Genomic DNA, 13,460 nt, shown 5'->3' on the forward strand with positions numbered 1-13,460 from the left:
TTAAATAAACAAATCTTAAAAAAAAAAAGTATATTGGCTTCTAAAGTTTATCTTGGCTGAGGACTCCAACTGACTGGGTCTCACCTCTATGCACTTTTTAGAACAATTTTTCACAAGCCTCTGAAGGACTACATATAAACTGAAGAGATTTGCAAAGTGTCAAGACCAGGTCTTAGAATAATCTTTCCTTACTCTTCAAAATGAACAGAAAGATAGAAATACACGATATGTGTTTTTCACAAAAATATTATCCACATACTACAGGTAAGATTCTAAAATTCACAAATATAACCACATTATCCGTTATAAATGTAAGTATTCTACAAAGCTGCTATGAAGTTTATAAAGAAAAAAATGAATGTTTAATGTTTCCTTTTTAAAGTTAAGTCAACTTCACTAACTTCAACAAGGGTCTAATATTAATACAATTATATAAAAAAATTGTTCCTATTATGCTTTTTCAAAGATCCACAATCATGGTGTGATTCGCATGAAAGAAGGCAGCTGAATCGGACTTTCCCAGTACATATAGCTGCTCTCATGACTACGGTGAATTTGGAAATGAGCAAAAAACCCCAGCATAACTGGGAAAAAAAGAAGTCTGATAAAACAGATTTTAATAAACAGCAAAAAACTTTGTTAGATCATCAATTTATATTTTAAAATATTTATAATTATTCCCATCTCAACTTTATTTTATTAGTGAATAGTCCAAGAAAATGATAATTAAGCTTTCTGCATTATTTAATAATCCATTGTTAATATATATCTTTGCTTTCAAGGAAACTGGAGCATAAGTGTTATATGAGATAACCTGCATGCAGAAAAATTATCGGAATGAAATGCTTTAGTCTGCTTATAGACAGATTTAATGCTCAAAGTTTTTAAAGTCTCCTTTTGAAAAGAAAGTATTTTAATTTCTAAGGCACCTGGGTGGTTCAGTCAGTTAAGCATCCAACTCTGATCTCAGCTCAGGTCTCGATCTTAGGATCATGAGTTCAAGCCCTACATCGGTGCCTGGGTGGCTTAGTTGGTTAAGCCTCTGCCTTCAGCTCAGGTCATGATCCCAGGGTCCTGGGATTGAACCCTGCATCGGGCTCCCTGCTCAGTAGGAAGTCTGCTTCTCCCTCTCCCTCTGCCTCTCCTCCCAGCTTGTGCTTTCACTCTGCTCTTTCTCTCTCAAATAAATAAAATCTTTTTAAAAATTAAATTAAAAATTTAAAAAATTAAAAATATTTTAAGTTCGCATTATGTATATTTATATTTACATTATTTAAACATTTTTTAAAATTTCAAGACAAGTTAAGTTTGTTATGTTTTTGCATGCACACATACACACACCAATTTTCCTTGGAGACTAAATATGGTGATTTTTTTCTTTTAAGATTTTATCTATTTATTTGAAAGAGAGACAGAGACAGCAAGAGAGCACAAACAGGGAGGAGAGGGAAAAGCCGGCTCCCTGGGAGCCCCGTGTGGGGCTCCATCCCAGGACCCTGGGATCATGATCTGAGCTGAAGGCAGAGGCTTAACTGACTGAGCCACCCAGGTGCCCCTGTTGTAGTGAGTTTTGTTAAAGATATCCATACTATCAGATTAAAAAGTCCTTCAATAATTAATGGATTATCTTCTAGGTTATTGCTTGAAAGACAAGAAAATTTCTGAATGGTGAATACTGGTCTGCTTCCTCAGATGCTCTTTACTTTGTCTGCATTTATTTTTCATGATTAAATAATTTAAATTTAATTTTAAGCTATTTCTAAAATAGTTTCTAGAATTTATATAGAGAGTTTTTTAAGTGAGATCAATGGGGATAGAGAACATTTTTTTATTGATTATACACAGTTTCATCTTCAAAACTGCCACAACATCACCTCCTCTTTGAAGGCTCAGCAAAAACAGCACCAAGGACATGGCATATTTACGACTCTAGCAGAAAACTAGATAAGCACGAAAATTGTCTTTGCACTCCCAACCAGAGTTGCATAGGACAAGTGGCAATGCCAGGTTTCTTACTGTGAACTTCTTCACAGGTGAGATAAGCCAAATGCTTAATGAAAAATTGTTTAAAGCAAAGTTTAATTCATCTGCTTCCGTACACATAGCATATCTCAATCTACCTGTTGGTCATGGTTAGCCAACTGCCTTTGGGTAGCCACTCAGAATTCTCTTTCCAAACTTTTCCAACTTCAAGCTTATTTTTTTTTTAATGTAAGCTATGAAACCATTTCATAAAACAACACCATTGTCATATTCAAATTAAAGGCTACTATGATTTTAATATACTTGCTGAAGTTCTTTGTACCTTTATACTCCCAAGAATTAATCACCAGGAAGTTCTCATGTAGTAAGGTTTAATATAAGTAAATATTTGTGAGCAAGTGATAAGGAAGAATATTTATTTTCTCTCTATATATATTTCTCTTATGTATATAAATTTATATATATAAATATATAATAAAGAAATAAATTTATATAAATTTACATATAATAGTATAAATACATTTATATAAATTTATATATATATATACATTTACTCATGACTGTTCAATTTTTGCTCTAGTACTTACTTAAAGCTATTATAAATACATTCCTCTTGGTGCTGTACCATCTGGTATTTAAAACTCATTTCTTCCTTACCAATGAGAATCCTTTAAAAGACTGTTACATCTTCAAACCTGATCTGTGTGGCCTGAGATGAACACATATCCCATGTACTCAGTTTTACTACCTCTTTAGAGATATGAATTCCTCATAATGAAAGAACATGAAAATTATTCATAGAAAAGAAAATTTTAACTATCAAAAATAAAATATTTTTGTTTCATTCAGAAAAGTCTTAGGTATCTGCCAGTATAAGAGATCTTATTTAAACACCCGTGTTTTCCCTAGAGCACTTGGCACAACGGTAAATCCCAAGAATCATTTGATTAATCAGTTAATGTGCCCTACTAGAGAACATATCTTTCTTTCTTTTCTTTTTTTTTTTTTTACCATCTTTCACTAAAATCCCAGTGTTGAGACCATAGAAAATTCTCCATAAAAACGTGTGGCTTGATTAATAACATACCAAATTCAGTTACTAGCTGAGCTTCCGTGGATATTGGAGGCACAATACTATAATCATGAAGTTATCGAAGGGCCAAAAATGTTGCTAATTGCTTTCCATGGCTTTCCCTTTATCCAGCTGAGGCAAGATGGGTTAGAGTCAGATGCCACTGAAGCAGACGCAAGCAGCAGCAGAGTTGAGGACAGCCATTTCCTATTCCACCTCCTCTACCATCATTCACATTGCAAAACATCAGAGGTTTATTAGCATCTTGGGCCCAACCTGATCAGGTAAGCAGGCATTCCATTCCAAAAAAACTTGGGTTTTTTTTTCTGCTTCTATTCCTAAGTAATTAGACCTGATTCCTGTCCTCAGCAAAGAAGTCTGCATTTCACACAAAGTCCTGCAACAAATGTATGACCCATGTAGTCAGCAGTGTAAGTGGTGGCTTCTCACTTACCAGGGAGTTTCACTGGTATGCAGACCAGGGACTCGCTAGGGTCAAGGAGCGGGGCATTGCATTTCCACTGTAGACAGGTAGGCTCACACAGTCAGCCTAGCATCCTGTGGTCCACATGTTGCTGCCACGGAAGATACAGTCCTCCCCTTTCTTCACATCTGTTATCTTGATACCTTTTGAAAAGGGGAATCAGACGAAATAGGAGTTTTATTTTATATTTTTCAGAGAAGGGAATCCATTCTCCTTCAGGAAAGGCAGGTGATGAAAAGCAGCTTAGAAACTCAGTTCTTTGGGTCTACCAAGGATTTCCAGAGCTAATCAACACTTCTGGTATGCTCACAGTATTATATAATTTTGAATAGAAAATGAGACACTATTTAATTCCAACACACTGTTTTATAAATGCAAGGATCTGGCCTGCATATTTTCATTGGACAAACTGAGAGAAAACACAGGATCAGTTGAGTCAAGAGTGTACATGAGGGTAGAGTAACAATGTCCAACAGATTCATCTTGCTGGTCTATCTACCTTATTTCTCATTATCAAATTTCTAATCACTAACTTCAGTTTTGCTGATGAAATAGCAGAATTGGTAAGAAAAGAAGACCAGTGTTAGGGAAACAGAAAAAAGATAACATCATTTAAATCCACACATCACAGGAGGACCACTGTGGTTCATTGCCAATAACACAATCACCAATTCTAAGATGTTCTAGGTCCTGAGTATATAAGAAAAAAAAAAAAAAAGAAAGAAAGAAAAAAAAAAAAAAGAAGACGATGGCTAGGAAATCTCCAGATGGCCAAACAGGACTGAACAAACTATTTACAATGCAGCAGAGAGAGAAAACAAGTCGAAAACTCAAGCAAAATAAAGATATGTAAAATGAGAACTCCAATACATCTCTAATAATCCCAAAGGGGAAAAAAAAATGGAGAAAAGGGAAGCAAGACAAGTTTTGAAGAGATAATGGATGAAAATTCTCCAGAATTGAAGAAGTACGTGAGTTTTCAGATTAATATGCCACACTACCTACAGGTATAATACGATGGTAGCCGTGTTGGAAAGGGAAGGGGAGGGAAGGAGAGAGAAGAGGGGAGGGGAAAGAAGGGTAGGGCAAGGGAGGACAGGAAGCGAAACCCCACAGCTAGGCACACCATATTAAAAATGCAAACACTAAAGATGAGGAAAGGCCATCTTAAACCTATTTTTTCAGTACAAGGAAAAATGAACATAGAAGCAAGAAGATGAACATAAGAGCAACACTTAAAGGAAATAAGAGCACTTGATTTATCTGGTCATATTCTTACAAATGTGAACTGTCCCTTGCCGTATTCTCAAGGCTTAGAAACCAAGAAAAATGCGAGAACGACGGCTTATGAAATAAAACCACTCCAGTCTACGGAACTCCATAATGGAGCCTAAAGCAGCATCACTGTAGACATACAAGTTAGGACTAATGGGAACTGGGGTCAGAGAGGAATTGAGCTTAAATTTATGCCCTGAACTCATGTAATTATATCACACCTGCTATTGCATGAGGAGATAGGATGGCCTCAAATGTGCTGTTCCTTTTCAAAGCCTTGTTCCCACTCGTACAAGGAAAAGGATCCTTATAGTAAACAGTAATCAACAAAGTTGGAGAGTCAAGTCTGGGAAAACACATAGGATTATGGCAGTTTAAGTAAACGTATTTCACACACTTATAACATCAGACCCTACACCAGGTGCAGTAATGCCCAGAGGAGTGGTGAACCCTCTGGCAATAGAGGGAACAAAGCACTGCTGTGTAAGTTCCTCGCTCCCACCCCTGAAACTGAGGGGTCGAAGGAGGAGCACAGGATTAGAACTGGCCATAATGATCGGCAAAATAAATGATCAGTTCCATAAGACTCAGAGCTGTTTTTTGTCAGCCCTAGTCTGTCCCCAGTGTCTAAGTGCTTAGGAAATATTTAGGTGAATGAATTAATCTGCAACACAAAGGAAGGTATAATGTTAATAGGCAACTTAAATCTCTCTGAAATAGGTCATACTCTCTCAAGATAAATTAAAAAAATAAACAATCCAGACACTGATTTTCTGTGCCATCATATTTAAAAGAGGACAGGGCTATAAACATTTTAGATAATGTTAAATTCAGTTTACCAATATATGACATAATGTTTAAGGGAAAATTCTACTGCTTTCAGGCAATGCAAACACATTTTTTAAAAAATATTTTATTTATTTATTTGACAGAGAGAGAGATCACAAGTAGGCAGAGAAGCAGGCAGAGAGAGAGGAGGAAGCAGGCTCCCTGCTGAGCAGAGAGCCTGATGTGGGGCTTGATCCCAGGACCCCAGGATCATGACCTGTGCTGAAGGCAGAGGCTTTAACCCACTGAGCCACCCAGGCGCCCCCGAACACATTTTTAAATGAAAATATTTATAAAGCACCTTTCAGTGGGTTGCATATCCTTGCCATCCCGCAGAAAAGTGACAGAGCAAAGCTTCTGTGGCAGATTGGGTTGTTTGAATGTACCCAGCACCCCAGCCTATCATGGGACAGTCCCCTCTGAGTGTTGCTTCCCACCTCAGAAGTCAAAGTGGCTGGAGACACCTGAGTGGAGGCTTACAGTCCAGGCTTGACCAATTGGGTATTTCCAACCAGGGCTTCAAAAGACACAGGGAGCTGAGAAACTACTAGTGACAAAAGTCAGCAGCCGCAGTTGCACACCAGAGAGAGACGTGGAGTCCAGCGGCAGCAGTGCTGTGAGTCCTATGATGAACTGTCTGGCAGAGACAATACAACCCCAGCCTTGGTGACCACTAGTGGCAGTGCCAGTGGGAACCATTAAGAGTACTCAACAGTCATGACTGGCTGTGCTTCTAGCTCTTGGGCTGACCTCCAGTTGCCCATATCAATTTTCTTTTCTTAATCCCCCAACTTCCAGAATGATTACGTGGACAACTTTCAAACAGATTCATTTTCTCTTCAAGTTAGCCAAAACCATTTTCTTTTTTTATTTTATTTTATTTTATTTTTTTATTTGAGAGTGAGAGAGAGAGAGCACATGAGAAAAGGAGGAGAGGAAGAGGAAGAGGGAGAAGCAGGCTCCCTGCTGAGCAGGGAGCTGACTTGGGGCTCTATCCCAGAACCCAGAGATCGTGACCTGAGCCGAAGGTAGTCATTTATGGACTGAGCCACCCAGGTGCTCCAAAAAACAATTTTCTTTACATAAAACCCTGACTGTTATACCTTGCCATTTGTGATACAAGTTCATGTCCTCTAGTTTAATTTAATTTAGTTTAATTTAACTTATGTATTTGAGAGAGAGAGCACACATGCCTGGGGAGGGTCCGAGGGAGAGGGAGAAGCAGACTCCCCGCTGACCAGGGAGCCAGACTCGGGGTTCCATCCCAGAACCCCAGGATCATGACCTGAGCCGAAGGCAGACATTTAACCAACTGAGCCACCCAGGAGCCCCCACAATAATTTAAATATTATTCAGAGAAAACACATAAAATGGGCCCATGATCCCTTAACTTGAACTTGGAGAAAAAAAAAATTCTGTGAATTATGGGGTGAATTAATTAATTTGTTAAGAAGAAGTTATTCTAATTTGTCTTGGCACCATGTAAGCTGCTATCTATGCAGACAGCAGTGCAGACCGTAACAGCCGCAGATGACTCTGTATATTTCACTCAAAATCCGACTGTGCTGCATCATACAGTTCCAGACGATGCCGCATCAGACCATGCATCCTTACTACAAAGGCATGTTTCATTTTTTAACCAGGTAACTCACCTCTCGGGAGTGTGATGTTGATGATGTTTTTAATCTATACACTGATGTTACTTTCCTGTGACTTGTAAGTAGCAGCCGAGCAGGGACATGTCAATGCTAATTCATCATCTGAACATCCTTCTGGGTCATACATAAACATAAAACCAGCCAACTTGTGTATGCTAAATATATTTAAAGGGCTACATCACATCATCATAATTTTAGAGGAAGAAAACTAGATGCTATTCCAAATGGTTTCTCTTTGTTGGAGGAGAGAAAAAATAAAAAAGAAATGATATACATAGATGTATCTCTTCTACTGCAGAAAATTTTCTAATTCTACGTATACCCATAATTGTACTTAAATTGTCTTTCCCTCGTTAATTCAGGGACTTTGTCATCTCAAGAGAAATTTAAACTTTAATAATTAAAAAAAGGAATAAAACATTCCTGATCTTAAGTGGCAGGAAGAGACAACAAAAGAAATGTTTATTCTCCAAAGGGTCCAAATGTAAAAATATTGACCGTGATTCCTACTGGCAATACAAGGGGATTCTTGTCATTTAGAAGGTTTTTTGTACCACACACTATTAAGTCTAATAGATTATTTTTGAGGGGAGGGAGCAAGAGAAGGTGCCATCCTTCAGTTGTCTTCTACAAACCTGGATCATGTTAAATGATGATTTCTGCTGTTTTTTTTTTTTTTAAAGAAAAAAGTGCTTTATTACTTGTGGATTCTTAGTCCATCTTTATGAATTTGTGATTCTGGGTACTAAAAAAGAAGGGGATATGTCACCTCCTTAATTAAGAAAGAATTAACTGTTCATTGGCCCTAATACTCTCTCTAAAGAACAGATGCGCTCTCTCCTTTGACTTCTCCCTGATTACCATTCAGTGGTTATTAAACTTCTGCACAATTCCTAGTCACCCAACTGCCCTTATCTACTTATTTGGAACTATTTTAAGTTACTTATGTGTAACTATTTTACCATCACAATTTAAATAAATAATAATTTGCACACAGAAATAACTAGTAAAGATCTATCTAGGAGAGAAGGGGAAGATAGCTTTTATCAAAATGTTCTGAATGTACAGATGAATGTTTTCAAGTTCAACTATATCTGGTGAAGCTCATTATCTGGTTAAGTGGCTTAAAAGTTGAGAACTATAAAATATCGAGAAGATTGATATAACTTAACACATAGGATAAATATTAATAATTAGTAATATTTAATGAGTTGAATATCAACATTAAAAATTTGTAACTTTATTACTATAAAACTTGCATAAAAAGATATGACATTAAGAAAAATTAAAGCCACAATAAATTTCTACAAGAATTAACATAGTTAATTTTAAATTATTATTTCTGAGACATTTGGTCGGCTCAGATCATGATCCCAGGGTCCTAGGATCAAGTCCCACATCAAGTCCCACATGGGGCTCTCTCTGCTCAGTGGGGACCCTGCTTCTCCCTCTCCCCCCACCCCTCTCGGGTTCTCTCTCTCTCTTTCACAGATAAATAAATCTTAAAAGAATTATTATTTCTGATATGTACTTGCTTCTATTATCACAAGAAATAGCAAAATAATAATTAAAAAAACTAATGGATGTGAAAGAGATTTGGGGGCAATGTGATCCATTTATAAAAGAAAATTTAAGTGTGATCATTTAAAAAAATGATGAAACTAAGAAATCATCATACGAATTGAACTGCCTAGGATCACAGAAGTAGCTGGGGCAAAGTCAAACTAGGTCTGGTTACCTATAAATCAAGGGCATTTGTTCACATCACTACCTAGACTTCACCTTAGCCATGTTTGCTCCTAAATCACTTATATCATGAGAATGTTACTGAAAGGAAGTAAGAGTTAATAGCAAGTTTGTTTGTTTTAAAGTATTGAAAGGAACATGTGGCATTTGATTCCTATTTCACTGCCAAAGCCCATCTCATGGCCACCCAAACTTTAGAAGGCAGGAAGGGATATCTTCCTGTGTGCCTAGAAGGAGAGAGAGATTTGGTGAGCAGCATTAATGACTATATTATATATATAACAGCTATTCCCTTGAGCTTCGCAGGGAAATAGTCACTTCATTATACATTCACTGAATAATGAATATTCATGTACCCGTGAAACTATTACCAGAAGACAGAAGGCTAATGAAATTTGGTATCTGAGTATACCTATCTGCCTCATGAAATATATTACTAAGCAGATTTTTAAATGGATAACATGGAAAACAAAACAAAATACCCTAGGATTTAAAACCAGATTTTGAAATCCCATATTGATTGGAAGACGTAATTTCTTCAAAAATATACTTGTTTACTAAGTAATGCTTGCTTTTCCCCTCAATTCAGCTTTACCCAACTGAGTAATGAAGTCAGTGCAGAAACACTAGGCTATAGGTATTTTTTTTTCCCTGTTTTATTGAAAACCCATCATGGTTTGAGGGAAGTAACTGGAGAAACAATGAAATGCCCTACCTGTAGAGAAGCTCTAGCCATCTGAATGGGGAATATCAAGATTGTCACTAAAAACACCAAATGCTTTTAGGGGAAAAAATGCCAGAAGCGAAATAAATTGCACCTTCATCGCTTAGAACGTATGTGCTATGTCAGCTTGTTTAAACGTTTGTTGTTTTTCAGGGGCTGTGCAGCTTATACAATGTTAATATCTGAAAACAACTGCTTACACAAAGACTAATGATATTATGGATATTTTGACAATTTTAAGAATGTAATTTACCCAAAGTCTTAAAAATCCAACCAACTGGGGGTATGGAGAGGGTGGTTGGGTTATGGACATTAGGGAAGGTATGTGCTATGATGAGGGCTGTTAAATGTGTAAATCTGATGATTCACAGACCTGTACCCCTGGGGCAAATAATACATTATAGTTAATAACAATAATTAATAAAAAATGGTCAATAAATGTATGGGAAAAAAAGCCAACCAACTGAACTGAGTGTGTTTTTTTTTAAGATTTTATTTATTTATTTGAGAAAGCACGAGAACGTGAGACTGAGCATGAGAGGGGAGAAGGTCAGAGGGAGAACCTGACTCCCCAAGGAGCTGGGAGCCAGATGCAGGACTCCATCTGGGGACTCCAGGATCATGACCTGAGCTGAAGGCAGCCGCTTAACCAACTGAGCCACCCAGGCGTCCCCCAACTAAAGTTTTCCTGGAGCAAGAAAAGTTTGAGTCAGAAATACTTAGGTTTACATTTGAGCTTTTCTATTATTAGCTGGGTGGCAAGTCATGTAATCTCTCTGGCCACATTTCCTTTTCTACGAACTAGGGATACTTTTATCCATATCACAGGACTGTTGAGGGGATCATTCATTCACTCACCAAATGAGATATTTAATAAGCCTCTCCAAGTGCCATGCGCTTTGCTAGATATGAGGGACAGGATGAAGCACAGGGCAGAGAAGAGAGAAGCTAAATCCACAGACTCCCCAAAGAAGTCTATTTTGATAAAGAAGTAGGGTAATCACTGTGAGAGTTACTGAGGAGTCCACTTCGGATGGGATGATCAGAGGTCTCTCTAAGAAGCTGAGATTAGGAGGATGCGGATGAGCCAAGCCTAGCCAAGAGCTTGGAGGAAAGGCCAGGGGAGCAGAGGAAATACCAAGTGCACAGTGCTAGAAGATGACTCAGGGAATGGCACAGGACCCCTCCCCTTTTTGCCCCACCCCACCCTGCCCCGACCTCATCCTACCCCTGCCCCAGCCTACTCAGACTCCTGTAGTCATTCTGCTTTGCACAGAAACACCTCACTGGACATGTGCTAACAGCTGTAATGAGTTTCAATGGCAGCAAATCCAGTGAGCAAAATAGCAACCAATAAGAGCCTTTGGGGAAATTCATCGTTAATGTTAATATAATCATTTAAGCCTAAGTGCCCGAGACATTTTCAAAAAGGAGGAAAAAAGTCATCTTGAATACAGTTACCTAGGAATACATAATCTTGGAACAGGTCATCAATTCTAAAACATTCAAATAAAAAGGAGTCTGGCTCTTGCCTCTCTACGATTTAATTAGTAGGTTAATTGTCTGGATTAACTTTCCACTTTATAAAGAAATGTTCTAACAATAATATTCCTTTTAGTCAAAATAACATTCAGGTTCAGTTACTGAATCTCAGAGAGGAATAGCCAAGGCTGCTAAATTGTCCAGTATGAGCTGAACAGATACCTTGCTTACAAAAGTTTGCAGCTTGATACCCCTTCAGGTGTTTGCATATTTTACATGTGTTGTTAACTTCACAGAGAAATTGCTTTGCGGAAAACAGACACTCATAGACCATCCAAGTAAAATCATCTTTAGGAGGTGCAGTAACAAAGCCCCGTCACTATACCCCATGCACCATTTTGATCAAATACTCCTGTCAGGAGCTATGCAATCGCCTTCTGATTCAACATCCATAAAGTGCAAATGTACGAAGACAAACATGTATTCAAGACCAGAAATATCCCAACCACCATCCCGGTTTACAGGTTAGAGCAGATTCTAAACCATTGTCAGGGAACAATGCTCCATCACTTTCGAGGCTGAAAACAGACAGATCTGGGGTACAGACAGATCTGTACCCCATGTTATGACCCTTTGACAAAGATCTATAGGACACCAGACTGAAGTATCCAAGTGTTTGTCATTAAATCATGACACTTTCATTAACCTCAAATGATTGAGATGAGATAAAATATGGAACAAAAAGCACTGCAATGCTAAGCTAATTCCTATTGTTTCAAATACGATAAAAATTGAAAGTTTTCTTTTACAGTTCCCCAGAAAACCATTGTTCAGAGATCTTGCCTGTATTTGGCTTGACCAGTGAATAAATAAAGCTCATAGGCATCAAAATATTCTTACATTTGGATTGTTATTCCACCACGCAATGTGAATATTATATATCTTTATATATACTTATGTATGTCCATATGGCATTGAGTAGATACCTTTCAATGTACCCTGTTTCATAAAGTTCTCAAAATCATCTTGTCAGACCTTCTTCGCTCCACTTTTGAAAGTGAAAGCTAAACATCCTTTTTTTGCAACGTAGAAAATGATTCTGGATGTGAGGAGGATGGAGAGCAGCAAGGATAAAAGAATGATTTAGGTTTTCTCTCACATAAGCTTTCCATTAATTCATTAATTACCTGCTCAGTCTTTCTGCAGCTATCCTCAAACTAGGTCTTCCTTCATCTTTAAACAAATTTTTTGAATAGCTTAGAAACTACGATGTGGCTTTTCTCACAGTAGATCCTTCAGGTTCCAAGGACTGATACCAGTAGACATCTGTTTCTGCTCATTTCAACAGTTCCCTGGCATTTGTCCAGAAGCCTAAAAGGAAACAGGCTTCCTTTCAGTTCCATCTATCACAGCCGCAGAATTACATAACATGTCAAAATAATGACTTGGAGGCAATGCTGCAATACCTTCCAAAGCTTCCAAGAAAGATGTCAGGTTTTTTTGTTTGTTTGTTTGTTTTTTTAAACAAGTATATTTTGTAGACCAGTAATACTTTAAAAATTGAAAATCAATATATGGTGTTATGGTTGAACATAATATTAAAAGATAGTATCAGGACGTTCTTCAACTATTCAAAAGAAAGTGGCATTTTCCACACTTGCTCATTCTATCTGGGATCATTTCAGCTTTGGAAAATGATAAGAGCCTGCTTGTAATCAGAACAAAAGGATGACTGAATGACAATTTAAGTATCTATACAGAAACAGCATTAACTGGCATGGAATTTCTCCTGTCAAAAGCTGAATCCCCTTTGCTATTAAAGCTTTCAGATGCTTTCTAACACGTGATATAAAAATTTTGCATTCTCTGTTTTTAAAATAAAAATGTGTTAATTTTTTCACAACCAAAGCCACACATAGAGAATTTCCTGACCGAACATTAAAATGGTAACATATCTTTTCTGAATATACATGCTTATTATATAGAGAGTTTAGAAGACAGAGAAGTATGAAGGAGAAAATGAAAATCTATACCTTCACCTTCTAAAGACAACTGCTCTTCATATTCTGGTACATTTTGTTTCAAGTTTTTGTTTTGAAAAAGTTTTAGACTTATGGAAAAGTTGCAAAAATAGCACGGAGGGCTACCTTATATGTTAAGGTAGCTTCCCTTAATGTCCATACCTTGCTATGAATATGGTTAATAACC

Source organism: Lontra canadensis, unplaced genomic scaffold, assembly GCF_010015895.1.
Source record: "Lontra canadensis isolate GAN:19392208 unplaced genomic scaffold, GSC_riverotter_1.0 scaffold2, whole genome shotgun sequence".
Taxonomy (NCBI): Eukaryota; Metazoa; Chordata; class Mammalia; order Carnivora; family Mustelidae; genus Lontra; species Lontra canadensis.